We start from the raw sequence: 27541 nt of genomic DNA, 5'->3' as shown, positions 1-27541 counted from the left end.
ACCAGTGTGCTAATAGGTAGCCTGGTCTTGGGCTTGGATCACATGGAGTGTTTACTTGAGATTTCATATGTGTAAACAAAGGAGAGATATTAGCAGATTCATCTGGTATAAACAAACACAACATTCAGTTTGGATGATGGCATGGGTGCCTCCCTATAATTGGATGCCACAGAACAATGGGAGTCTGAGGTCAGTAAGACAAATATTTATAGGGACTTAAGATCATAGCCTGATCTTTGGATGTGGATGTAGCTGCAGCCTTGGGAATCTGGCCAGGATGTTAGCCAGGACAGGTGATGCTTTCTGTCATAAGGAGATAAATAGGAGGGGTGATATGCCAGACCAGGACCCCTACTCCTCCCTTCTTTCAATGGTGCATGTACCAGTCCACATATGGTGTGTCTCCATGGGTCCCAACTGCATTAGGATGACAGCGTCCCACCGGGGACTGAGCATTTCCACCCCACCCAGGGCGTGAAGTAACTGCTCCAACCAACAGAACATCTGATTGCAGATTCTGGTAAATGGTCCCAGTTCCAAGGGCAATAGTGCTTGGTGCCTTCATTATCATGGCCAAGCCATAGAGTCAATCCTTTCAGAACCACCCAACTGTCAGTACCTAGGGTCAGGCCAAGGTTCATGCGTGACTACCAACCAGACCCCTCTGAACTCAGCCCATTGGCTACTGTGATTTGCTTCTGTTTCCACCCAGAGGGCAGATTACCATGGATAGGGCCATCAGTGTACCGGGCTTCAGTTGGACTTCCATACAGAGCCTGAGACCCTTGGCAATGCAGACACAAACACATTTCCCAAGCTTGGGGTGAGTAATGCAGGCAAGTCAATTGAGCTTATAGCTGCCGTCCTTAGGGATCTTGGACTTGACCACCTTGGGCTTTACGAAGGCCTTGATAGCCTCTGCACGTGTATTCATGGCCTTGGCATTGTTTGTCTGCATCTTCTTCAGGCTCTTCTTGTTGTGCTTCTTGGCAAAGGGTGTGTTCCTCAGGACATTGGGGTCTACCCCCTTAAGAGAGTCATATCTTTGTGAGTAGGGTTTCTTGATGCCATTTCTGTGTCATTTTCAGGACTGGTTGTGCGTGGTGTGGTTCTTGGATTTGGCCAACTCTGCACCAAAGCCCGCAGCTCGGGAAATGCCTAGGACCAGAAGAGAAAGAGGGAGGCCTCCTGGAGGGACTTTTTAGAACCACTGTTTTAGATCAATCATGACAATCCAGTTCTCCTTTATCAGTGATATATTTGGGGAAGGCATATAATCCAGTTTTGACAAAATGGGAGGAAAAGTCTCTTTAGGGTTTGGAGGTGAAAGAAAGAGAGGTCCTGAGAAAAATTTTCTGTTCTAAAAAAAAAAGATAACTAAAAACTGATAAGGCTCTTTTAGTCCCTTCCCCTTCCTTGATGCCTGGGGTGCTGGTGTGGATGACTTGCATCTTGGAACCATGGCAGCCTTCTTGTGGTTCTGAGGTGTGGCAGGGCAGACAGATGGGAAGAGCATAGAGCCTTGATGACATAGTTCTACTGGGGAACCAACCTCGGAACTGACTACTCCTAAGTAGTAGTTATGTGACATAATAGAATCTTGTTTAAATATTGCTAAAGATTCTGTTATTTGCAGCCCAAAGCATCCTAACTGATAGGATTAAAACATGATAGAAATAGAGAGGCACGTTAAGCATTCTACCTCTCCTGCAAATACCCAAATGGTGACAGTTTAGAGGAGTATGAGACGTTTAAGAAGAAACATCAGTAACTATTTAAATACTATTCATATTCAGTACTAAAAAAAAAAGAATAAACATACTCATGAGTACTTTACACCTAACAAAAATTTAATAAAAATATTAATTCAATAAAGCAAAAGCTTAAACACCAGATAAAACAATAACAGGAGATGGAAAGGAGAATTGTGGAATTTAAAAACAATCCAAGGACCAAAATGACACCAGCTTTTATCTAACAAATTAATATGAAATAGCAAGAAACAGAATAGACACCACTGAAATGAGATTTCATTAAAAACAAAAACAAAAAGCCTGGTTAAACACTATAATGGTAGAGGAGAAGAAAACAAAGGTTAAAGCAATTAGAGAAGTTAATCATTACAGAGGACAAACATTACCCAACATAAGATTAATTTTTCCTAAAAGAGTAAGACTAAAAAATGCACCAGAAAAAAATAGGTATTAAAAGAGAGTGAATTTGTAAATTAAAGGGCCAGTCTAGTTCTAGAAAAAAGGCTATGAAATGATCGACCTGATGTCAGCTGGGTACTAGACTTATCAGGATAATCACTTCATAAGGTACATAAATGTTTAATCACTATGTTGTGCACCTGAAACTAATATAATATTAATACCAATCCTTTTATTTGTGCTTTCTCTATACTTAAATCTCATGGATATGTGGATTTTATTAACAAGTACTTTTGTTCTAGGACTCCTATGTCAACTGTAATTGAAAAATAAATTTTTTAAAATGACCAACCTGAGATGAAAAATGCCAGATTCAGTTGAATTTCAAGAACTAAAGAATGTTCTTCACACACAAAAGGAAAGTCATCTATAACAGGGGAAAATAGAATCATCCTCTGACTCTTTCACAGCAACAGTCAATGCCAGGAAATAGCAGATCAATAGCTAGAAAGTTAAAATGTGAGACAAGACTATTACACAGCCAAGTTGTTCACATTTAAGGAAGCATATTTACATTCCTAAGTGTAAAGGAACTCATAAATCACATTACTCAGGAGTCCTAGAACAAAAGTACTTGTTAATAAAATCCACATATCCATGAGACTTAAGTATAGAGAAAACACAAATAGAAGGATTGGTGTTAAACAATGACGACATTTAAATACAGAATTAAATAGCTGTGATATAAAGCGTGGTCTAAAGTGTTGTTTGCTAAATATTTGTGATAATTATTTCTGGGTGATAGAATTTTTATCATTTTTTAACTGTTATTAATATGTTTCTTTGAATGCTTTTCAAAGAATATGCTATATTTTCATATTCACAAACCTAATCATTAGTCTAAATAGAAATTTGTGATATAACTTAAATAAATCATCTCTAGAAATTTTAGGAGGGGATAAACTTTATCTGGGACAAAACTTGGCTTGATTTTTATCCTTTAAATATTTAGTACCTTGTTCATAAGTCTACCTTTGTATATAATATTTTGTATTCTTATAACCCAGAAGTGAAGAATTATTCAGCACAAAGCAGACTTTAATTTTCTTGGCTGTAGTGCAGTACTAAGGCCTTTCCAAATTCTTTGAAAAAATAGAAGAGAAGGGAACACTTCCCAACTCATTCTGTGAAGCCAGTATTTGGTATTATCCTAATACCAAAACCAGACAGACATCACAAGGAAAGCACCAAAATTACAGACCAATATTCCTTGTGAATATTGTCACAAAAATCTTCAGCAAAATAACAGCTGCATATTTGTGCATTTGCAAACCAAATACAGCAGCACATAAAAAAGACTATACATCATGACCAAGTGGGACTTATCCCAAGAATGCAAGGTTGGTTTACCATTCAAAATCAATTAATATAATACACCACATTGATAGAATAAAGTTAAAAACCGCATCATCATTATCCCAGTATTTCTGATAAAAACATTCAATGAACTAAGAATAGAAGGAAACTTCCTCAGTCTGAGAAAGGGCATCTGTTAAAACAATCACAGCTAACATCAGACTTGATGGTGAATGATTTAAAGCTTTCCCCCTAAGACTAGGAACAAGACACGTATGTTTGCTCTTGCCATTTCAATTCAACATTGTTCTGGAAACAGTAGTCAGGGCAATAAAGAAAAAAAAAAAGACATTGGATTGGAAAAGAAGAAGTAAAACTACTTCTACTTAGAAAGGACATACTGTATTAGAAAATCCTAAGGACTCCATTAAAGCCATTAAAATTAAAAAACGCATTAATTTGCCATAGTTGAAGCATACCAAATCAATTATAAATAGCAATTGCATTTCTGTACATCAGCAAGTAATAGTCAGAAAATTAAATTAAGAAAACAATTTTATTTTCAGGAGCATCATAGAAATAAAATACCTGAAAATATTTTTTTAATGATTAAAATTTTGGGAGAAATTAAAGAAGACATGCAAAGACTTGTTCACATATTGGAAAACTTAATATTGCTAAGATGACAATACTCTCAAAATTGATCTACAGATTCCATGCAATCTCAGAGTCAGCTTTTCTTTTGCAGAAATTGATAAATTGATCCTAAAATTCACATAGAATAGCAAGGGACCCAGAATAGCAAAAATATGCTTTTCAGAGAAAGTGTAAGGGGGAGAGAGAGAGAGAAACATCAATGTGTGAGAGACACATTTACTGGTTGCCTCCCACACATGTCCCTACCAGGGCCAGGATCGAGCCTGCAACCAAGATATGTGCCCTTGACTGGACTCAAACCTGAGGCCCTTCAGTCCGCAGGCTGACACTCTAACCACCGATCCAAACCACCTAGGGCATAAAAACAATCTTGGAGGGGAAAAATCAAAGCTGGAGGAAACACAATTCTTGATTTCAAAACTTACTACAAAGTTACAGTAATCATGACAGTGTGTTACTGGCATAAAGATAGCAATATATCAAATTGATATTTCAGAATTGTACTCTTACATTTACAGTTATTTGATTTTTCAACAAAGGTACCAAAACAATTCAAAGGGTAAAAGAATAATCTTTTCAACAAATGATGCCAAGACAATAAGATTTATATGCAAAAAAGTGAATTTGGATCTCTTACCTCACACCATATACAACAATTAACTAAATGAATCAAAGACCTAAATGTAAGAGCTGAAACTATAAAACTCTTAAAAGAAAATATGTGTATAAGGTTTTGTTACCTTGGGCTAGCCAGTGATTTCTTAGATATGCCACCAAAAGCACAAGCAATCAAATAAAAAAATAATTGCACTTCATCAAAATTAAAAATATTTGTGCTTCAAAGTAAAAAAGTGAAATGACAAGACACAGAATGAAAGAACATACTTGCAAATCATATTTTAGATAAGACACTAGTATCCAGAATACATACAGGGCACTTTCAACTAAACAATAAAAAGATAACCCAATTAAAATGTGGGCAAAAGATTTGAATAGATATTTCTCCAGAGAAGCTACATAAATGGCCAATAAGCACATGAAAAGATGCTCAACATCATCAGCCATTAGGAAAATGAAAATCTAAACACACTGAGATACCATTTCACACCCACTAGAATGCTTAAAATGAAAATGACAAATAAGTGTTGTTGAAGATGTGGAGTGAAACCTTCATACTTTGTGAATGGTGCAGCCACTCTGGAATAGTTTTTCAGTTTCTCAAAATGTTATACATAGAATTACGATATAACCCAGTAATTACATTCCTAGGCATATATCCAATAGAACTGAAAACATATGTTGACACAAAAACTTGTACGTGATGTCCGTAGCAGCATTATTCATAATAAAAAGTGAAAACAACCCAAATATCTAACAATTCTGAATTACTAAATAAATTGTGATGCATCCATACAATGGCATATTGCTTAGCCATAAAAAGAACTAAAGTATTGATACATGTTTCAACATGAGTGAACCTTGAAAACATGCTGAGAGAAGCCAGGCACACAATACCACATATTGTATGATTCCATGTATATAAAATGTCCAGAATAAGCACATTTATAGAGACAAAAAATAGATTAGTAGTTGTCATGGGTTGAAGAAAAGGAAGAGTGGGAAGTAACTGATGAAAATGTTCTGGAATTAAATAGTAGTGATAGTTGCACAAGTCTGTAATTATACAACAACCAATGAATTACATTTCTTAAAAGGGGGAACTATATCTCAATTTAAAAACCAAAAACAAGGGAGTGTGAGGGCCCATTATTGCCCCTGTTTGGGCTGATCTCTGGACCATACTAGGCTGAAGCACTTACTGAAATATAATGTGACCCCTTTTCCTTCCCGTGTGGACAGTGTCCCAAGAGAAAGCTGACAGAAAAGACAAGAGAATCCAGGGCAGCCAAACACTCCCTGAGGAAGCAAGCAAGTTGGAGTCTTTTTGAGAGCTTTTAATAATTTCTGTAGGAGACAAAGAAGAAGAAAGAAAGAAGGAAGAAGAAAGAAAGGAAGAAAGGGAGGAGGGGAGAAAGGGAGGGAGAGAGGAAGGGAGGGAGGAAGGGAGGGAGGGAAGGGAAGAAGGGAGGAAGGGAGGGAGGGAGGGAGGGAGGGAGGGAGGAAGGAAGGAAGGAAGGAAGGAAGGAAGGAAGGAAGGAAGGAAGGAAGGAAGGAAGGAAAGAAGGAAGGAAGGAAGGAAGGAAGGAAGGAAGGAAGGAAGGAAGGAAGGAAGGAAGGAAGGAAGGAAGGAAGGAGAGAAGGAAGGAAGGAAGGAAGGAAGGAAGGAAGGAAGGAAGGAAGGAAGGAAGGAAGGAAGGAAGGAAGGAAGGAGAGAGAGAGAAGGAAGGAAGGAAGGAAGGAAGGAAGGAAGGAAGGAAGGAAGGAAGGAAGGAAGGAAGGAAGGAAGGAAAGAAGGAAGGAAGGAAGGAAGGAAGGAAGGAAGGAAGGAAGGAAGGAAGGAAGGAAGGAAGGAGAGAAGGAAGGAAGGAAGGAAGGAAGGAAGGAAGGAAGGAAGGAAGGAAGGAAGGAAGGAAGGAAGGAGAGAGAAGGAAGGAAGGAAGGAAGGAAGGAAGGAAGGAAGGAAGGAAGGAAGGAAGGAAGGAAGGAAGGAAGGGAGGGAGGGAGGGAGGGAGGAAGGGGGGAGAGAGAGAGAGAGAGAGAGAGAGAGAGAGAGAGAGAGAGAGAGAGAGAGAGAGAGAGAGAAAGAAAGAAAGAAAGAAAGAAAGAAAGAAAGAAAGAAAGAAAGAAAGAAAGAAAGAATACAGTAGAACAGCAGTCTTTTCCTCAGCAAGTTGCCTCAGCTGTTATGGTTGCAAAGGACTGAGACTCATTTAAGTAACGGTTACGGGAAAGCCAGGGCAATGGTACTCACAGAAATCTGTGCCGGGAATCGCAGGCATGTGGGAAGGAACATGGGAAGTCGGGAAAGGACAAAAAGGTATGTTGCTGGGTAGTGGACAGTTCTTGTCCCCCTTCTTAGCACCTTAGTTTTCTCTTTTTCCCCATGGCCTCTTCCACTTCAGTCAATTTGGTAGAGCTGTTATTTGGGACTTGGCTTCTCAAGCTAGGGCATTGTATATTCCGTCCCTGGAATTTGCATTTCTAGTGCAGGGATAGAGACCGAAGCTATCAGTGATCAAGTTTCTCTTGGGCTTGTGTAACAGCATCCTGACCAGATCATTCCTGCCACAGAGACTACTACTGTCTCTCGGGCTGTCTTGGTTCCGCCCGTTTTCGGGCCTCGCTCTCTCGCCTCCCATTTGATTGTATTCACAATGCCTTTTGAATAAGTTCCCTTCTTCTTAAGTTAGTCAGAGCCATTTTCTGAAGCCTGCCACAGAAAGATTCACTCATGAGTGGCAGGAACCATGGTAGGCCTGGGTCCCCTAGGACGGGGTAGTCGTGCAGAATCCAAAAGAGCTCTAGGGTCCTTAACAGAAGCTCGCTCTCCAGTGTGACATGCTTGACTACTCTCTGCCAATCTGGCACGACTTTGCATCTGTTCCTCTCCCTACTACCAATTCACTTCCTCAACTTCGTCTTTTTTCCAGCTCACAGTTCCTGTGTGTACTCAAACTTTCAGTTATTCTCTTCAACATATTCATAGGCCCTGTAGGGGAGGAAAAACATTTTTCCTACCCTCTTAGGTTCTGAGACCAGGCCTAAGAATTAAACTGACATGAGACGTATTAACAGAAGAAAAGTATATAAATCTTATTTAATACTTTTATGTGCACTTGGACCCTTCATAGAAAAACTAAAGACCTGAAGATGCAGTTAGGACTGAGAGCTTATTTACTGTTTTTAACACAAAGAAAAATAAATTTGTAGAGAAGTGACAAGACAAAGGAAAAGAGTTTAAGTTTTTAGGAGTGGTAAACTGTCAGGAAGTGACTAAGAAATACATGGGGAAACTAATGGAAAATAAGGGTTGTTTTTGTAGGTTTGTTCACACAGATTTATTTTGGCATTTACTTCCTCTGTTGATAAGAATGTTCTGGAGCAGGTAGGGCAAGTTTTCTCATGGGAAGATTTATGATCTGCTTTTAGGCAGAAAAGGGAAGGTCAGATGGGAAATTTTATGATCTGCTTTTAGGCAGAAAGAGGGAGGTCAGATGGGAAGTTTTATGATCTGCTTTTAGGCAGAAAGAGGGAGGTCAGAGAGCCCTTCCTGCATGTGCTGTTCCTTGAGAGCCCTCACCTCAAAATAAATAGGCCAAAGCATTATATTTTGGGGTGGCATGTTCCAATCGCCTTGGGATCACACTTCTGAGCCTCTGCTCTTGTCTTTAACTTACTGAATCTTTCAGAATTCTGCAGTTAAACTCCTGTGAGTATGAATCTGTTTGATACAGCTCATTCTCCAATAACGCCTAGTGCCACACAGTGTCAGGATCAGGACTAGGATGAAGCAAGCAAGGTGCCTATGGCATAAAATTTCATAAGATGCTTTTCTCACTTCTGATGCCAATGGGGCCCTTGCACAACCCTAAAAGGGAGCATTTCTTGAAATGTTGCACCCTGGATATCTTGCTTGCCTCACCTAGTGCTAGCCAAAACTGCATTAGCATAGTGTTCTGAACCTATGCCTTATTTTCTCCCCAAGTGAGGGTCAGCCTAATTCTTGCTAAAGGGTCCTTCAGCAAATGTATCCTCCCTAAGTCCATCTCTCAAGTTCCCAAGGTTCAGGGAGGGGAAGTTGCTTTTATCTTTCCCACAGGGTCCTCATTTTATGCTCCAGAATTTACCTTTTCCCAGGATTATTAAAGGCGGAAGCACACATTCTGTTCATCCCGCACCCATGGGGCTGTCCTTCCTTACCTTAGGCTCTCACCAGAAAGTTCTTCTGCAAATAATAAACAGTATATTTTCCAAAATATGAATAATTCAGTTTTGAGTAATATCACATATAGGCTTGCAACCAGTCAAATTTGTTTTGGATAACTGTGGTTTGTCTCTGGTTCTAATTTTCCATTTTTACTTACTTGGACAAAATCACATTTATTTCTCTAAAACAGCAATTTTTAGGCATAAGCTATTCTAATACCAGATTAGGGGAAATGTCTTTAATATCATGTTCAGGGACTTGGTTCTGCTGAAAGATATACCAATTTACTTTTCTAAATAGGACTCTCAATTTTTCAACGTAAGTCTTCTATATTTGGGTATTTTCACTAAATTTCCCAAGTTGATAGACATTTAGTTTATATCAATATAATTAAAAAGGCATGGAGTGCAGTGGACAGAGAACAAGACAGAGCTGACATAGGGCCTCATCCTGTCCCTTCACAAACCATGGTGCAAGAGGCAACCAAGTTCCTCATTCACTGGAGTTCCTGAGTTGCCCTGTCTCTTTGTCACAGGCTGTCCTGGAGGAAGAGCAAGTGTCCAAAGATCAGAGTAGGTAAAAGAAGGAGTTCACTAAGTAGTGAGCAGGCTTTAGAGGTGTCTGGTCATTTGGTGAGAGTGAGGTGATGGGCCAGAGTGGCTCAGTTGGTTGAGTGTTGTTCTGTGTACCAAAAGGTTGCTGATTCGATTCCCAGTCAGGACAGATATATGGGTTGTGGGTTCAATCCCTGGTTGGGGTGGGTATGGAAGGCAACTGATCAATGTTTCTCTCTCACATCAATCCCCCCCCCCCCCACTTCTCTCTTGGGTAAAGGTTTTTTAAAAAGGGAAGTGACTGGTTGTCTAGCACTACAAATGTAGCTCTTTATTTTGTCCTTTGAATTTCCTTTGTGTGGGTAAAGAAGAAAGAAGAAAGAGAGGTAAGTTGCTATGTGGACACCTCTGGCTTAGAACCACATTGAGCAGGACATTATTTTGCATTTTAATTTACTTTTATTTTATTTAGTTTGGTTTGGTTTACTTTGACTCAGTTTGTTTTTAAGCTAGAACAGATGACAAGTTAATAGACAAGTGCCAAAGGATAGAAAAGATTTTGCAATTTCTTTCCTTTTACCTCTATCTTCAGGAAGATTTTTGGTTTTGTGGAGATTTTGTTCATTTTGTTTCATTTTTAAACCTTATTATATTATTACATGTCTGACGTGCCTTTCTTGAAGTACTTATCTCACTCCACCTCTGCTTTTGAGAAAAATTCTCACTGTTTAAAAGACCTTTAGAAATTTTCTAATTTTACCTCTAGGGCAGGGAGAAGGTGCTTATATGCCTTACAGTGCTATAGACAAGGCTTGCAAAGACTGTTATTTTACTAAATCTGGAGGTCTCCTTTTCAAATCACCAAATTGCTTCACTACTTAGTATAGAAGTTTGTAAGCTTGATACTTCTGCTCAAGTCAAATTTTGTCAAGTTGCCTATATTTCAGCCTTAGATTCCCATGGGAGCATGGAGTGGGGAAAACCTACCATTCATTGAATATATACCGTGTTCTATGCACTATACATAATACTTTATATGATTCAATCCACACAACACTCATTGTGGAAAGTGCCATTATCTCTACAGCTGAGGTAAAGATGAATTTGAGAATTGAGTAAACCAGCTGCCTAAGGTTAAGAGGCAAAGATAAGATTCTTTTGCATCACTTCAAATAATGACTATGTAACAGTTACATATTGTTTATGGAAACAATTTTTTGACCTTACATTCATATAACCTTTTATTAAATACTTGAAGAACTACAGTTCTATCTTGAAGTTCTTTGTAATTCAGCCATTTTACAAATATCTGTGTCTTTCTTTCCTTAAGAAATGACTTTCTTGGATGATACCACTATAATATTTCTTACATATTTAAAGTTTAAGTGGCAGATTTAACATAATTTCTCTAGCATTATCACGCCTTTGTTTGAATGTCCAACCATAAAGCTTTTTACCTGGCTGCCTTCCAAGGTAACTCAAATAGATTTAGGGCTGCTGTCTGATTCCTTGAACAGTGAGCCTGTGGGGCTAAAGACAGAGTATCTTTTACTTGCTGTCTACAATCTTAGGGCCAAATGATATATAATAGAGTCATATCTGAGGCTGAGATAGCGTATTATGAATAAAGTGGGTCTTGCATAGTCAGGAATGCCAGAGGCAGATATTAAGAGCCTAAGTGCAGAGCTAAAGAAGTGAGGAGAACCAGCAAAGGAGACAGGAGAAAGTAGCAATAGTTTTCCAACTTGTGCGCTTAAAGACATTCTGATCTGTAGGTCTGGAGTAGAAGCAAGGTATTTGCATCATTAGCGAAGGCCAGAAGTGATTCTAATTTGAGAATCCCTGGGAAGGGCCCCAGTAAAATCAGATGTGTAGTAATAAATTCCTATTAAGGGGAAGGAGCAGGGAACATCTGTGATTGGGGTTTGTCCTGCTCTGCTCTCAGCCCAACTTGGTGTACATGAGTCTGATCCACATAAATGGGTAAAGGTTCAGAGAACAGGTTGAGGGAGTAGGGCATTTTGCTTAAGACCAAGGCTTCTGAAGGGCAGAGTGGATTAGGGATAAGATATTGGGTCAGATCACTAGACGATGCTCAGAGCCATACAATTTAGTATATCCCATCTTTCAAAAAAATGCTTCTTGACCCTGCTTCCCCTTGCAAATGCTTCTTTATTGCACAGTTCCACTTTATAATGAGACTCCTCAAAAGGGTTGTCACTTTTCTCTATTTTATTTCCTACTTCCCTGTTCCCTGTTAAATCCGCAGCAATCAGGATTTGTCCCAACAACTTTGTCAAAGTTATCAAAATTGGTGTTTCTAAATGCAATGTTTATATCTCAGTTCCATCCCGTTAAGCTCTTAGCAGTGTTGACAGAGTTGACCACTTCCTCTTTCTTGAAATAGTTCTTCACTTGGCTCCCAGAACACCATATCCCTTTGATTTTCCTTCTTCCTCATAGACCACTCCTTCTGAGGTTCCCTTGTTGATTCCCTTTCCATAACATTTATTGGGGTCCATCAAGGCTTAATGCCCAACACTCTTCTCTATCTACCTTCCCTTCCCAGATTATCACAACCAGTCTCATGGCTTCCGTGTGCTGATAACTCCCCAAATTTTTATCTCTAAACCCAGTCCCAAGTCAATGACTTTTCCAGCCCCTTCTTAGTGACTCCATTTGGAGAGTATACATATTCACTACTGTCCTTCTTCCCCCAAATCTGTTCCTCACAGTTTATTTTATTTTAATAAATGATGACTCCATTCTATCAGTTGCTCAGGCCACAAAAATCATCCTGAACTCTGCTTTTTCTCCAACATTCTTTCATGAAAAATAATACTATACAAAACGGAACAGAAAGAAATGTCCTCAGCTTGATCTAAGGGGGCATGCAGGAGGTGGCCAATTCATGATTCTCTCTCATTGTTGATGTTTCTCTCTCTCTCCCCCCTCCCTTCCTCTCTCTGAAATCAGTAAAGACATATTTTAAAAAAAAAACACACAAACACTCAAGTCATTAATTGACTTTATCAACATGTAAAACTCTTTTCACCAAAGACATTAGTGGTGAGAAAAAGACCACCTGTACATAAAAGGTGTAAAAGGCGTTAACAGACAACTCACAAAAGAAATATAAATGGCCATAAAGATATGAGAAGACACTGAACTTAACTAGAAAAAAGAAAAATTCAAATTATAACAACGAAATAACATTTTCTTTGTAGATTTGCAAGATTGAAAAAATTTGAATATCAAGGGTGGCTAAGAGTTGGGAAAAGATTATCTCATATACTGCTAATAAGAGTTTAAATTGCAATTATTTTTGTAGTCCAATTTGGCAATAAAGTGTTAAAATTTTAAAACATACACACTCTGCAACTCAGCAATTTTACTTCTCCATATTTACCCCCCAAAAGTATCAGTAGAGGTACACAAGAAAGCATGTACAAGGATATTTGTTGTAGCAATTTTTGTAAACACAAAAATAAGAAACAAGCCAATGAGTGTGGAAGAATAAATTGTGGTTGACTCATCCCACAAAATACTATATAATCACTAAAACAAATAATGTTAATATGGAAAGATTCCCAAGACATAATGTTAAATTAGAAAAGCAAGTTTCAAAACATGCTTCATTAGCGTAAAATTTACAAAATCTGACAAAACCCAACTACCAAATAACTTTGTTTCCTATAGGAATGTGTATTATGTATGTACGTATGTGTTGGGGGAAAGCCCCAAAAGTCTAAATTCAGGATTGATTCTGAAGAACTGACACGTAGCCCTATTCAAATTCATAAGAACTTTAATAGAGGAAACTTTCATGCACTGGCAAGGAAGCTGCTCCCAGTGGTGGCGGGCCAGGAAGAATCCACACCCCTCCCAGGACAGAGTGTCTTTTTAAAGGGGATTAATAGCAAGGGTTAATAGCAAAACGAGTCGCAGGTAGACCTCCGGAGAGAACAATGAATCACTAAGTTAAAAGTTGAAAGACAGTTATTACCCTCTATACATTCATTAAGCTCCTTCCTGGGGGCATGACGTTTGTGTTTGGGCGCATTCCAGAGTTTCAGGTAGTCAGCCTCACATGAGGTTACAGAGAATTTAGCAGTCACAGAGAGTTCAACATCCCCAGATGCCTTTGCAGCTGGAGCCATATTGCATCTCTGAAGTGAGTTCCCCTACATATATGAATGTAGAGAAAAAAGTTTGGAAAGTCAAAAATGAAACTGATATCAGTGGTTACCGATGGTGGAATGGGACAGATCCATATTGTTGAAGGTAATAACAGGTGATTTTAGCCTTATTAAAAAATTTTTTAGATGAAGAATGATATTAAGAATCATTCAAAGTCCAATATTTAAGTAATGAATATATTTTAACTCTGAACAAATACATTCTGAATTGGTCAAAGTGACTTAGTTGAAAGAAAGCTTTGAGTTTTATATTCTTGTATTCCTATGGGTAGGAAAAATAGAAGGGGAAAGAAAAACATAGAGTAATGTCTGATTTTAGTCTGCCAAAATGAAAGCCAGGTAAATCTCAGGTAATGGTTTAAAAATGCCTTGAATCAATTATTTAGTCATACAAAGAACTCATTATAAAAGCTTTTTGAAATATCTAAAACCTGAGAATTCATCAGTAAGAAACTCTATCTACAAAGAATTTTTCAAGAAACACTTGAATTGGGTTATCAAGATCTCTCGATAAGATAGACATGGATACTAAGGAAAGTCTGCTGTTGCTGCATGTTAATTATTCAGTACGATAGACTATGGGGGAAAAGAAAAGGAAGAGTTAAAAAACAGGAAGAGTAATGGCAAAAACACCCAAAAAAAACAAAAACCCACAAAACAAAGGAAGAGGGTGGTATTTTAGAATGCCAATGTGACGAAATGTAAACAGCATAAATCTTGGCTAATTTTGATTCTGCCACTTTCTAGTGTGATCTTGGGCAAACCACTTAACTGGATTGTAAAATGAGAATTACAATACCTACCTTGCTTACCTCACTGGGTTGCTGAGAAAGGCATTGTAAAAGGAAAAGTACCGACAAGGCCAAAGAGATCAAAGGAATTAGAAAAGAGTGAAAGAGATCAACTCAATAATGTAAAATTCTCAGGGGAATGAAGAGTTGTCAAAAGACTTGGGACAGACTGTCCAGAGAGACTTGTTTTAGACCAAGTACAGCTTAATTCTTTATGCTCTGCATAATAATACACCCCTGCCTTTGATTATGCCCGTGTTTCTCCCTCATAATTTCAAGGAAACTGCTCTTGAATCATCAGCTAAATTATTTTTATCATTTATGTTTCACAGTAACAAAAATATTTATCAATCTCTCCCACTCACTCAACCCATGTGTTTTTGAGAATTATGTATTCAGGTGAGACAGTATCAGGGATAAATTAAGATGAAGACTCTTGGGTCAGATTGCCTTGGCTTAATGCCAAAATCCACATATTAACAAATACGTAGGAGTAGAAAACTTACTTAACTTCTCTGTGCCTCAGTAAAATGGGGAAAGGTTCATAACTGAGGATTCTGCCTGTTGGGATCTGTAATTGACACTTTCCTTGTTGGGGGTCTGTAATTGACTAGAGTGGTAGGTGTGAGGGCTCCCCCTTCTGGTCTTCCAACTTCATTTTTTATTTTTTTAGATTTATAGTTTTATTACAGTAACAAATAGTTGTTATAGTGAGATCTACACACATAAACAGAATTATTATATTTAAATTCATATAGAACAATATTTACATTTTTAAGTTACAAGTTTTGAAGATAGAAGATGAAATACAGCTTAAGTTTTACAACAAAGAAAACAAAAATACATAAGACAAAAATAGAGTTGACAGTAAAATAACTCTCTGTTCTCAATGCAGGATGGTAGACTAACATTTTCTAGACTAGATCCAAGCCATTTTCATCCAACCTTTTGACATAGGGTGCTAGGCTTCCTGGTTTTCATTTGGGAAATGTATTCTTGTAGTCTTGTAAAGATTCCATTTCCGGCCACACTTCATTGTTGGGGGGTGCCCAAAGCTCTGAAAATTCTAAGAGTTGATCAGTTTATGAATCCACATGGAAAAGTGGTTTCTTAGTTGCTAATTCCACAAATATGGTTCCTATACTCCAAATGTCAACTGGAGTAGAATAGTGAGCTGACCCCAGCAATACTTCTGGAGATCTATACCAAAGTGTTACTACCTCATGTGTATGTACTCTAATAGGTACTCCAAAAGCTCTGGCAAGCCCAAACCAGACAGTTTAATTTTTCCTTTGTCATCCAATCAATAGATTTTGAACTTTTTAAGTCTCTGTATAGAAACTTCTAGAGTGACAAAACACAATCCCTTGTAGGATTGGTACAAATAGCTCTTAAGTGAAGAATCCATGAATTTACGAGGAGGTATAGAGTCCAAATATTTCTTTAGCTCCATGGAAAGGTATTCAAAGATGAGATATAACCCGGAATCCTGCATGAGCACATCATGAAGATTTCCTCTGTTTGGATGACAAATTTTGATTAATAGAGAAATTTCCTGAATTGCAGTATGAGGAACCCTTTCCTCTTCACTTTCTAGTCTGATTTTCTTCATGGCTACCACTTGACCTGCAGTTTGTTTCTACCCTTATATACAACTCCATCGGTACCTTCTCCAATTTTCTCTATTTTCTTATAGTCTTCCATAGTCAATCAATAGTTATGGTAGATGTCAGCTAATGACCCCACGGTGGCTACCATGTCAGCATCACTCTTTCCTTCCAGAATTTATTTTAAATGAGGTTTCCCTTTATTAATTTTCACAGAAGCTAACAATCGAATCACTAAATTGCATCCTGAGTTCCTCACTGGACCTAGCCTGAAAGGAGACACTGACACTTGTGTTCCTGGGCTGTTTACTGCAGATTCTCCCCAGGATGACTTATGTTTCCAGTGTGGGTCAGACCTGGAGCATCCAGATCATGCATGCAATAGCCAACAAGATATTTGTCATCTATGAAGGGAGAACATCAGGATAATCAAAATTTGTACATCACAGTCTTTTGGGCTAAGAAACAGGTTGTATATCAATTTCCTCCAAGCAATGGAAGGTGTGCAGATCTTTTACTGTTTGCTCTGAGACCCATTCTTTGCTCTGCTTTGTATTATAGGGAGTGGAGATTCCCTTCTCAAGTGGCTTTTAGGTAGTTTCAATCAATGGGAGGAGGAATCAGGAGAAAATTGGAATTTGGAAGATGAGAGGGGGAAGCTTGGGTATTTTTTCAAATATTTAAGGAAGAAAAGATATCAATTCTACACAAATATTTGCAGAGAATACAAAAGGAGGGAGAATATATCAATTTATTATAAAAATCGAGTATTGCTTTCATACAAAATCCTGTGAAAACAAGGAAGAAATTGTAGGTAATTCTCACTCATGAACATAGATGCAAAACTCTTAAAATAATAGCAAACTAAATTTGGCAATATTTATATATGAAAGCAGTAAGAAACCTTCATATAGAAAACCACAAAACATTACTGAGAGAAATCAAAAGGATCTAAGTATATATGGATTATAAAACCAATTATTATAAAAATTTCAATTCTCTCCCTAAGATCTCTAGATTCAATGTAATTCTAATCCATATAACAGCAAGTATTTTTGTGTGTATGAAAACTAACAGGCTGATTATTAAATTTATATGGAAAAGCAAAGAGCCAGGAATAGCATCATACTCATAAAAAACACAAAGTTCTAGTTCATTACAGAGGGGAATATTTTCTTGATTTTTCAAGTATGCAAAAATATTTGACAAATTGGGTTAGATTAAAATTAAGAAATGTCAAAAGATACCATTAAGAGAAAAGGCTTTGAGAAGATATTTACTAGATATATATATATGTATATCTTTATTATACATAGAGTAAATATTTAGTAAATAGATATATAATAAAAGCCTTATACCCAGAATATATAAAGATGCCTATAAATCAATAAGGAAAAAATAAGCAACCAATAAAAAATAAAACAAGGCAAGAGACTTGATGAGGCACTTTGCAAAAGAGGATCGCTAATAAACATTTGAAAAAGTGCTAAACCTCAACAATCATCAAAAAATGCAAATTAAAATTAACTACTATACATCAACCGGAATGTCTAAAAATAAAAAATAGTGACAATGGCATGTCTAGGGAATTTTAGAGCTACTGGACCTCTCAGAACACTGATAATGGAAATGTATATTGGTGCAACCAATTTTAATCCTTGATATAGGAAATAAAATCACATGCATATTAAAAGACATGTAACACTTTTCAAAGAAGCACAATTCATCCTAGCCAATTGGCTATTACCCAAAAGTCTATCAATAGTAGAATGGGTAAATAAATTGTGGTATAGCTAAGCAATGGAATATTATACAGCAATAAAAAAGAACTACAGCTACACACAATGTGGATAAATCTCATTAATATAATGTTAAATAAAAGGCACAGACACAAAAGAATAGATATCATATTTTTGGATTTATCTGAAGCTCAAAACAGACAAAAACTAATCTATCATGCTAGAAGTCATTCTGTGGGGAGGAGGTAGTGGCATGAAGGAATTAAAATAGAGGTTTCTGGGCTTTTTTGCAACAGGTTTGCCGCCAGAACACAGGTGTGAAACCATCACTAAATCAAACCCAAAATGGGAAAGGAAAAGGCTCATATAAACATTGTCATCATTGGACGTGTAGATTTTGGCAAGTCTACCACTACTCGCCATCTGATCTACAAATGTGGTGGGATCAACAAAGGAACCATCAAAAAATCTGAGAAGGAGGCTGCTGAGATGGGGAAGGGCTCCTTCAAGTATGCCTAGGTCTTGGATAAACTGAAAGCTGAACATGAGTGTGCTATCACCATTGATATCTCCCTGCGGAAATTCAAGACCAGAAAGTATTTTGTGACCATCACTGATGCCCCAGGACACAGAGACTTTATCAAAAACATGATCACAGGAACATGTCAGGCTGACTGCGCTGTCCTGATTGTTGCTGCTGGTGGTGAGTTTGAAGGAGGTATCTGCAATAATGGGCAGACCCATGAACATGCCCTTCTGGCTTACACACTGCGTGTGAAACAACATTGTTGGTGTTAACAAAATGGATTCCACTGAGCCACCCTACAGCCAGAAGTGCTACAAGGACACTGCTAAAGAAGTCAGCACCTACATTAAGAAAATTGGCTACAACCCTGACACAGTAGCATTTGTGCCAATTCTTGACTGGAATGGTGACAACATCGTGGAGCCAAGTGCTAATATGCCTTGGTTCAAGGGATGGAAAGTCACCCATAAAGATGGCAATGCCAGTGGAACCACACTGCTTGAAGCTCCGGATTGCATCCTACCGCCAGCTTGTCCAACTGACGAGCCCTGCGCCTGCCCCTCCAGGGTGTCTACAAAATTGGCGGTATTGGTGCTGTCCCTGTGGGCCGAGTGGAGACTGGTGTTCTCAAGCCCGGCATGGTGGTCGCCTTTGCTCCAGTCAATGTCACAACTGAAGCAAAGTCTGTTGAAATGCACCATGAAGCTCTGAGTGAAGCTCGTCCTGGGGACAATGTGGGCTTCAGTGTCAAGAGCGTGTCTGTCAAAGATGTTTGTGTGGCAGTGAGGCTGGTGACAGCAAACATGACCCCCCAGTGAAAGCAGCTGGCTTCACAGCCCGGGCGAGTGTCCTGAACCATCCAGGCCAGGTCAGTGCTGGACATGCACCTGAGCTGGACTGTCACACAGCTCATCTTGTCTGCAGACGTGCTGAGCTGAAGGGGAAGACTGATTGTCGTTCTGGGGAAAAGCTGCTGGACCTAAGCGTCTGAAACCTGGTGACGCTGCCACTGTCAGGATGGCGCCTGGCAAGGCCATGCGCGTCGAGAGCTTCTCTGACGACCCTCCTCCGGGCCATTCTGCTGTTCGTGACGTGAGACAGACAGTTGCTGTTGGTGTCATCAAAGCAGCGCACAAGAAGGCAGCTGGAGCTGGCGAAGTCGCCACGTCAGCCCAGGAAGCTCAGAGGCGGAATGAATATTATCCCCAGTACCTGCCCCCCAGCCTCAATCAGTGGGAAGAACGTCTCAGAGCTGTTTGTCTCAATTGGCCCTTGAAGTTTAGGAGTAAAAGGCTGGTTAATGATTACAACGCATCGTAAAACCCTCAGAAGGAAAGGAGAATGTTTTTGTGGACCATTTGGGTTTTTTTATGTGTGTGGTAGTTTTTAAGTTATTAGTTTTTAAAATCAGTACTTTTTAATGGAAACAATTGACCAAAAATCTGTCACAGAATTTTGAGGCCCATTAAAACAAAGTTTAATGAGAAGAAAAAAAAGAGATTTCTGGGATTCTAGAACTACTCTAGTTCTTGACTTGGGTGTAATTACCAGAGCATGTTGACTTGTGTTAATTTATTGATCTTTACACTTGCAGTTTGTGCACATATCTGTACATATGTTATACCTCAATACATTTTTTTAAAATCCTCACCTGAGGATATTCTTTCCATTGCTTTTCCTAGAGAGTGGAAGGGAGAGAGAGAGCGAAACATGGATGTGAGAGAGACACATCGATTTGTTGCCTCCCAAACGCACCCCAAACAAGGCTGGGACCTGAGCCTGCAACTGAGGTCTGTGCCGTTGACTGGAATCGAACCCGCGACCCTTCAGTCCACGAGCCGATGCCCTAACCACTGAGCGAAACAGGCTGGGGCTCAATAAATTTTTTAAAAAGCAAAAACAGTGCTATATTTTTCAAGAATATATAAGTACTTGTAAAAATGAACATATGGAAGGTGAATTGAAAAAACATGCATTTAATATACTAAAATGAGTGCCTACAGGAGAAGGGGAATGGAAGTGGGCACAAGGGCAGAAGAGGGAGAAATGTGCAATTTTCTTTAATTTCCTCTACCTGTGGCCTGCTACCACCATTGCTCATTTTATGTTTTTATGTTCTCTCTCTCTTCCATATTAGACTGGCTAGTTTACCTTCCGAATTGCTTTCCTTTAATTTTTTTTCTCTAAATAACCGTATCTTTAATTTATTTTTTCTTCCCCATGTAATGATTCCCTCCAATCTATTTTTTACATTGCCATGAAAATGATCTTTCTAAAATGGAAATCCATCAAGTACTTTAATGACTCGCTATGTCCTTCAGGAAAAAATCGAATTCTTCAAAACATGTGACAGACCCTTCAAAATATGGCTCACACCTACCTTTCTGACTGTTTCCCATTTGGCCTTCCCGTGTCAGTCGCATTGAATTCCGTGTGGTCCCCACCCGGCTGCATTGACACCCGAGGTGTCCCACTGAACGCCTGACACGCTCCTTCTTCTGGGAGAGCTGTAGAGATTTGTTCGAGCAACAGTTTTACAAATTGAAATGAAAGCTGGGGGTGGAGAGAGAGTCAAGAATCTTTCCTTGGTTTTAAAAAATTGTGTCTATAGGTTCAGTTGCTGTGATTCAAGATAATAACGGCTTAAATAAGTTAGAAGAGTCTTCTTACTCTCATGGATAGATCTGGATAAACAATTTATGGTTGGTGTGATGGCACTATAGTTATAAAGGACCCAGGCCTTTTTTTTTCTTTTTTCTTTTTTCTATTCTTACCTATGGCTTCTATCTTGTGGATAAAATGCCTGCTCCAACACCCATCATCACATCCAAGTTCCAGCCAGCAGGCAGGAAGAAACAGTCCAGGGGAAAGCTTTCCCCTTTTCTTTAAAAGAGTGAAGTTCAGAGGTTGCACACTTCATTTTAAGACAATTCCCATTACCTAGACCAGTGGCCAGTTTTGCCCCCGCCCCCCGCCCTGCTCCACGAGAACTTAGACAATGGAGACATTTTTGGTTGTCACAACGTGGAGAGATGTGCTACTGGTATCTCATGGGTTGAGACCAGAATGCTACTAAACATCCTACACTGCCCAGGACAGCCCTCTGAAGCAAAACATTATCTGGACAACCAGATATCAAAAAAAATAAATTTGGACCTCTACTTTATACCATACACAAAACTTAACTCAAAATGAATCAAATACCTAAATCTAAGCACTAAAAGTACAAAACTCTTAGAAGAATACATGAGTATAACTCTTTATGACCTTGGATTAAGCAGCAGTTTCTTAGATATGCCATCAAAAGCACATGCAACCAAAGTGAAAATAGATTAAACTTTATTAAAATTTAAAAGTTTTTGCTTCGAAAGACACTATAGAGAAAGTGAAAAGACGACCTACATAATCGGAGAAAATATTTACAAATCATATATCTGATAAAGGTCTAGTATACAGAACATTTAACAACTCTTACAACTCAACAATAAAAAGACAATGCAATTTTAAAAATCGACAAAGAATTGGAATAGGCGTTTCTCTGAGGAAGGTATATCTATTATCAATAGGTGCATGAAAAGATGCTTAACATCACCAGTCATCTAATGCAAATTAAAGCCAAAATGAGGTACTACTTCACACTCTCTAGGATAGCTATAATCAAAAAAGCACACATCAACAAGTGTTGTTGAGAATGTGGAGAAATTGGAATACTCATGCATCACTGGTCAGAACGTAAAATGGTGCAGCTATTCTGGAAAATAGTTTGTCAGTTTCTCAAAAGTTAAACATAACATTACAGTATCACCCAGCTAGTACATGATTTTCATAAAAGCATTTTTAGTAATAGCTAAAAAGTACAGAAAACTCGAATGTCCCTCAATTGATGCATGGATAAACAAAATGTGGTATATATGTACAGTGGAATGTTATTCAGCTGTGAAAAAGGAATAGAATACTGATACTTGGTACAACATGGATGAACCTTGAAAATATCATGCTAAGTGAAAGAAGACAGTCTCAAAATGCCACATATTACATGATTTCATTTATATGAAATGTGCAGAGTAGGAAAATCTACAGAGCCCTGGCCAAGTGGCTCAGTTGGTTGGACTCTTGTCTCATTTACTAAAAGGTTTCAGGTTCGTTCCCCCGTCAGGGTGCATACCTAGGTGGTGAATTTGATCTCGGGTCAAGGCATGCGCTTGAGGCAACCAATCGATGTTTCTCTCTCACATCTCTCTCTCTTAAAAATCAATAAAAACATATCCTCAGGTGAGCATTATTAAAAAAAAAGAAAAGAAAATCTTTAGAGACAGAAAGTAGATAAGTGATATGACAGAAATGGGGGGTGGTTGCTAATAGATACAGGGTTTCTTTTAGGAATGATGAAAATGTTCTGGAATAGATAGCAGTGATTATTGAACACACCCTAGGAACGTACTAAAAACCAATGAATTATATACTTTGAAACAGTGAATGTTATGTTATAAATTAAATCTCAATAAAAATAAAATAAGAATTGTCTGGCCCAAAACGTAAAAACTACTGAGATTAAAAATTACCCTACCCGGCTGGGCTTGGCTCAGAGGTTTAGTGTCAACCTAGGATCCAGGCGATCAGGGTTCGATTCCCGGTCAGGGCACATGCCCGGGTTGCGGGCTAGCCGATCAGTGACTCTCATCATTGATGTTTCTATCTCTGTCTCTCCCTCTCCTTTCCTCTCTCTGAAGTCAATAAAGATATATCTAAAAAATAAATAAATAAATAAAAAATAACCCTAATCCAGATAGATGCTAAGTTGCTAAGAGATCGGTGCAAGGCAGACTAAGAAACATAGCCTTTAACCTGTCATGTACTCAGCTAAGAAGTTTTACTACTATAGATGAAGGGCTGACAAATTATAATTGGAGGCCAAATCCTGTCACTGCCTGTTTATGTAAATAAAGTTTTATTGGAACACAGCCATGCCCATTTGTATATGTCTGCCCCTCATTCTGATAACTACTTTAAGGCAGGCTTTCAAATAAGAAGGGCAACACTTGCAGGAGGTCTGTAGTAATGAGAAAAATGCCAGGGATTTGTGTCTTGAGCACATAGAACAGCCCAATTTTCTTTGACTCAATCTTATTTCTGGAAATTGTCCCAAGGCAGTAATTGAAAAGAAAATAGTAATATTTGTCAAATCTTGGTTTTAAGTTTTATTAGTGTCATCAATAAAAGTTTTACTCTCCATATTACACAACCTAAGTGACTATTAGTGTAATAGTCACTGGGTGATCAGTCAGAGGGTTCCATTTCTCAAGTATGAGAAAGGGAAAGAAATTGGCTCCCTATCACCTATCACCTTCTTTGCAAGTCAAGGGGGCCATTCCTGCCTGGCTCCTGTGGATCTCTCTAGTCTCATCTCCTGCTGGAGTCATCGTTTACTCTGCTCAGTTTAGATACACTGAATGGCTGGCTTGTAGTTGGCTGCGCACAAGGCACATGGTTCATTCCCAGGATTGCTCAAAGGACTGCACTCTCATGTGTTCAGTACTGGTGCTGTATTCTTTAAAAATTCAAATCCAAGCCTGGCCGGGAGTAGCTCAGCGGTTGAGCATTGACCTAGGATCCAGGAGATAGGGGTTCGATTCCCGGTCAGGGCACATGCCCCGGTTGCGGGCTTGATCCCAAGTCGGGGGTGTGCAGAAGGCTGCTGATCAATGACTCTCTCATCATTGATGTTTCTCTCTCTCTCTCTCTCCCTCTCCTTTCCTCTCTCTGAAATGAATAAAGATATATTTGGGAAAAACATTTCAAATCCAAGAGACAAAGCGTATGGATTCTCATTCCTGTAGCATCTGAGTTCTACACAATTTAAGCTAGATGTTCGTTTCTCTATTCACTTCAGGCCAACAACCTGGGATCAGAAATAGTGATGTTTTTTAGGTCCCTAGATATGTCTGCTCCTCATTCTGATAACTAATTTAAGGCAGGTTTTCAAACAAGAAGGGCAACCCTTGCTGGAGATCTGTTGTAATGAGAAGAATGCCAGGGATCTGTGTCCTCAGCATATAGAACATTCTTTCTCAAGAGACAATACAGAGCAGTTGTAAAAATCACAGACTTTGTATCCCAGCTCTGCCACCTACTCATAGAACTTCGAGCAAGTTACTTACTCTCTCTATACCTCAATGTCCTTCTTGTTAGAATGGGAATAATGATAGTATATACTTCACAGACTTGTGAAGTTAAATAAATAAGTTTATCTATACAAAGTACTTAGAATGCCTCCTAGTTGTACTCATGGGATTTTAATTTATGAAGATGATTGTATGATAACAGGGATAGGCTAGTACCACTGAAAGAAAATTTTTTTACTTACATTTTCCAAGAGGAGGGGGCTACATCACACCATATGGGGCCACATGGGGAAGCACCAGTGTTGATCAGTAGGCAGAAAGAAGTGAGAGGGGAAGACTGGAGCTTTTATTGTTTTTCATGGGAAAGGAAAAGCAGGACAGGAGAAAACTTAAATTATTTCTGGCAATTAGCTAGCCTTGGGAGGGTTAGTCTCTCCTCAGCCAGCTAGATCCCCTAGTATATCAAAACATTATAAAATATTAAAAATTAATACACTAGCCCATGGAAAGTGCTGTCTAAGGTAGCTACTTTTCTGCAGGAGATACTGAGCTTTGTTAGAAGTCAAAGACAAGGAGAATTCAAATAAGGCTCAGTGTGAAGGTTTGAGCTGCTTTTGCTTTACAGACAGTGGAGAACTTCGGGAAGCTTAGGAAAACTCCTGCCCAGGATTTTTCTGTTGGTTTGTGTCTCCCCTGGTTCTGGAAAGCTCTACTTCAATTCTGGTTCCTGACACTATCCTATTTACTTGGTGATCGATGTCTTCAGTTAAGGATTATCCCTCTTTGTGTCAGCTCACCTTTTGGTTTTCATGGAAACCAACCTAGGGATGTGCTTAACTACATTCTTGCTTTGACCATGGTACTAAAGCCTCTATGACATTACGGTATTAGCAACCTTTGAACGAGACAATGCTAAACTAGTACCACCAACCCAGAGTAACTAAGTAAAAGGTAGGTGTGAGCAAACCATGTGAGCAGCGTACAGCATCTGGGACACATGGTTAGGAGCTGTAGAAATACAACGCTGAAGAACAGTATGGTGATTACCAGAGAGAAAGAGGGGAGGGGGAGAGAGAAGAGGCTACAGGGATGATAAATAGTGATGGAAGGAGACTTAACTCAGGGTAGGGAACACACAATATGATACACAGATCACGTATTACAGAATTGTACACCTGAAACCTATATAACTTTATTAACCAATATCAGCCCAATAAGTTCAATAAAAGAGCAAAAAAACAAAACAAAACAAAAACAATCCTGAGGTATTGGTTGTATCAATTATTCTGGACACAATCTGAAAACGGCCCTCAAAATTGATCACCGCTCATTTTTTTCTTCCCCAGCTCTTAGGGCCTAACTTGCCTTCTAGGCTGGTGCAAGCCTTGCAGGTTGAATCTCTTACTAGGTGTCCCTGGATCTCATGAATAAGGTGTTTGACAAGCAATTGAACAAGTAGCAGAAGTGAAATGGAGATGAATACATTTGTTTGAGAGTTCTTTCAAAAAATACCTGCAAAACTTTCTGGCAACTGATTAGATATAGGGAATGACAAGGCAGGGGACTGTAATCTAAGGACCTTGGAAAATAGTTGTTACTCTTAAAAATGAATTTGAAAAGAAGTTAATTTGGAAAGTAAAGTGAGTCCATATCCAGATATACTTTGAGGTGGTGTGACATCCAAGCAGGGGCATGAGTCTGGATGAGAAAGATACCAGAACAGGAATGGTGGTAAGACCGTTGAGCATGGCCTATGGTAGCTTCGTACATGTCCCTTGGGTGTAGGAAGAGAGATTACTAAAGAATATAGAGACCAGGTGTTCCAAAGCAGGAGCTCTAGGGTGATATAATAAGGGGAACAGAGTTCACAGGGCTAAGCTGACACAGTAGAGCGCAGGCAGTTGTATCTAATGCAGTGCGCGGGTGACCTAAGACAAAGGAATACCAACGATCCCATGTGGCAACACAGGAGTCCTTGGCTAGAACAGTATGAGTGATGTAAGGAAGCCACATTTCCACAATGAAAGAAACACCTTATCTAGATTACCTAGAAGTGACTTTTAGATCACTTAAGAAGTGATCTGATAAAGAGAATGGGCTGAACCCACAGGAGGCACTCAGGATAGCCTTTCTGCCTTAAAAATGTTGTATTTGCAGTATGATGATTGTAGAGGGAAAGGGGGGTGGGGGGAGGTAGGAGAGGGTAAAGGGGGGTAAATCGTGGTGGAAGGAGACTTGACTTGGGGTGATGAACACACACTACGATGCACAGATGATGTGTTGTGGAATCATGCCCCTGAAACCTATATAATTTCATTAACCAATGTCACCCCAATAAATTTGAAAAATAAGAAAATAAATTAAAGTGTTAGATTTGATTTTATTTGATTCACAGGTACTCACTTTTGGAAAAGAAATTCCATACTAATGTGACGCTTTGGAATTAAATTTCAAGATTAATGCTAAAGCAGTTGAGAAATAAAGAAATTATTTTAGATAATATTTTTGTTGAAGTATATTATTCAGCACTCTTTTGTTAAGCAAAATAAGAAGAATCTTCCTGCCACCTTGCCAGCATTTATCCTTTGCAACCAAAATGTAACATGGTGCATCTGAGAAGAATGAAGAGAATCTTGTGTTACTCATGATGTATATTACTATGCCTCACGAGTATAGTACAGAAAGATAGATTTTCACAAAGTTAGAAATTTCTGCTACGATTCTCAACTGCCTCCTTCTGAAAGAGCAACTTCCTGGAATTTTACAGTGCAGGTGAACAAAAGTTACAAGTATGAGCGCAATTCTCAATATTCATGTAATGTACTATTGTCACTTGTGAAGTACATTATAAATAACCTATTATTAATAAAATGTAAAGTACCAGTTTTTAATCAGAGCTGCATGGAATCCATGAAAAAATGCCCTGGCCCTTCAGAGGGACAGTTCTGAGGCCCATTTTTGTACGGTTCTTTAGAGGGTCCTGAGAGGGACTGAAGCCCCATTGTCCAC

General features: G+C 38.8%; 1 pseudogene; it reads left to right on the top strand.

Annotated features, from left to right (window-relative positions):
- The first annotated feature begins 18229 nt into the window (after positions 1–18229).
- Positions 18230–19730, top strand: LOC107546735 (elongation factor 1-alpha 1 pseudogene; annotated as a pseudogene).
- Positions 19731–27541: the final 7811 nt, after the last annotated feature.

The sequence above is a fragment of the Miniopterus natalensis genome, chromosome 11, assembly GCF_054644295.1.
Source record: "Miniopterus natalensis isolate mMinNat1 chromosome 11, mMinNat1.hap1, whole genome shotgun sequence".
Classification (NCBI taxonomy): domain Eukaryota; kingdom Metazoa; phylum Chordata; class Mammalia; order Chiroptera; family Miniopteridae; genus Miniopterus; species Miniopterus natalensis.
Note: the sequence above shows the minus strand (reverse complement) of the source record. Positions and strands in the feature narration are given on the sequence as shown.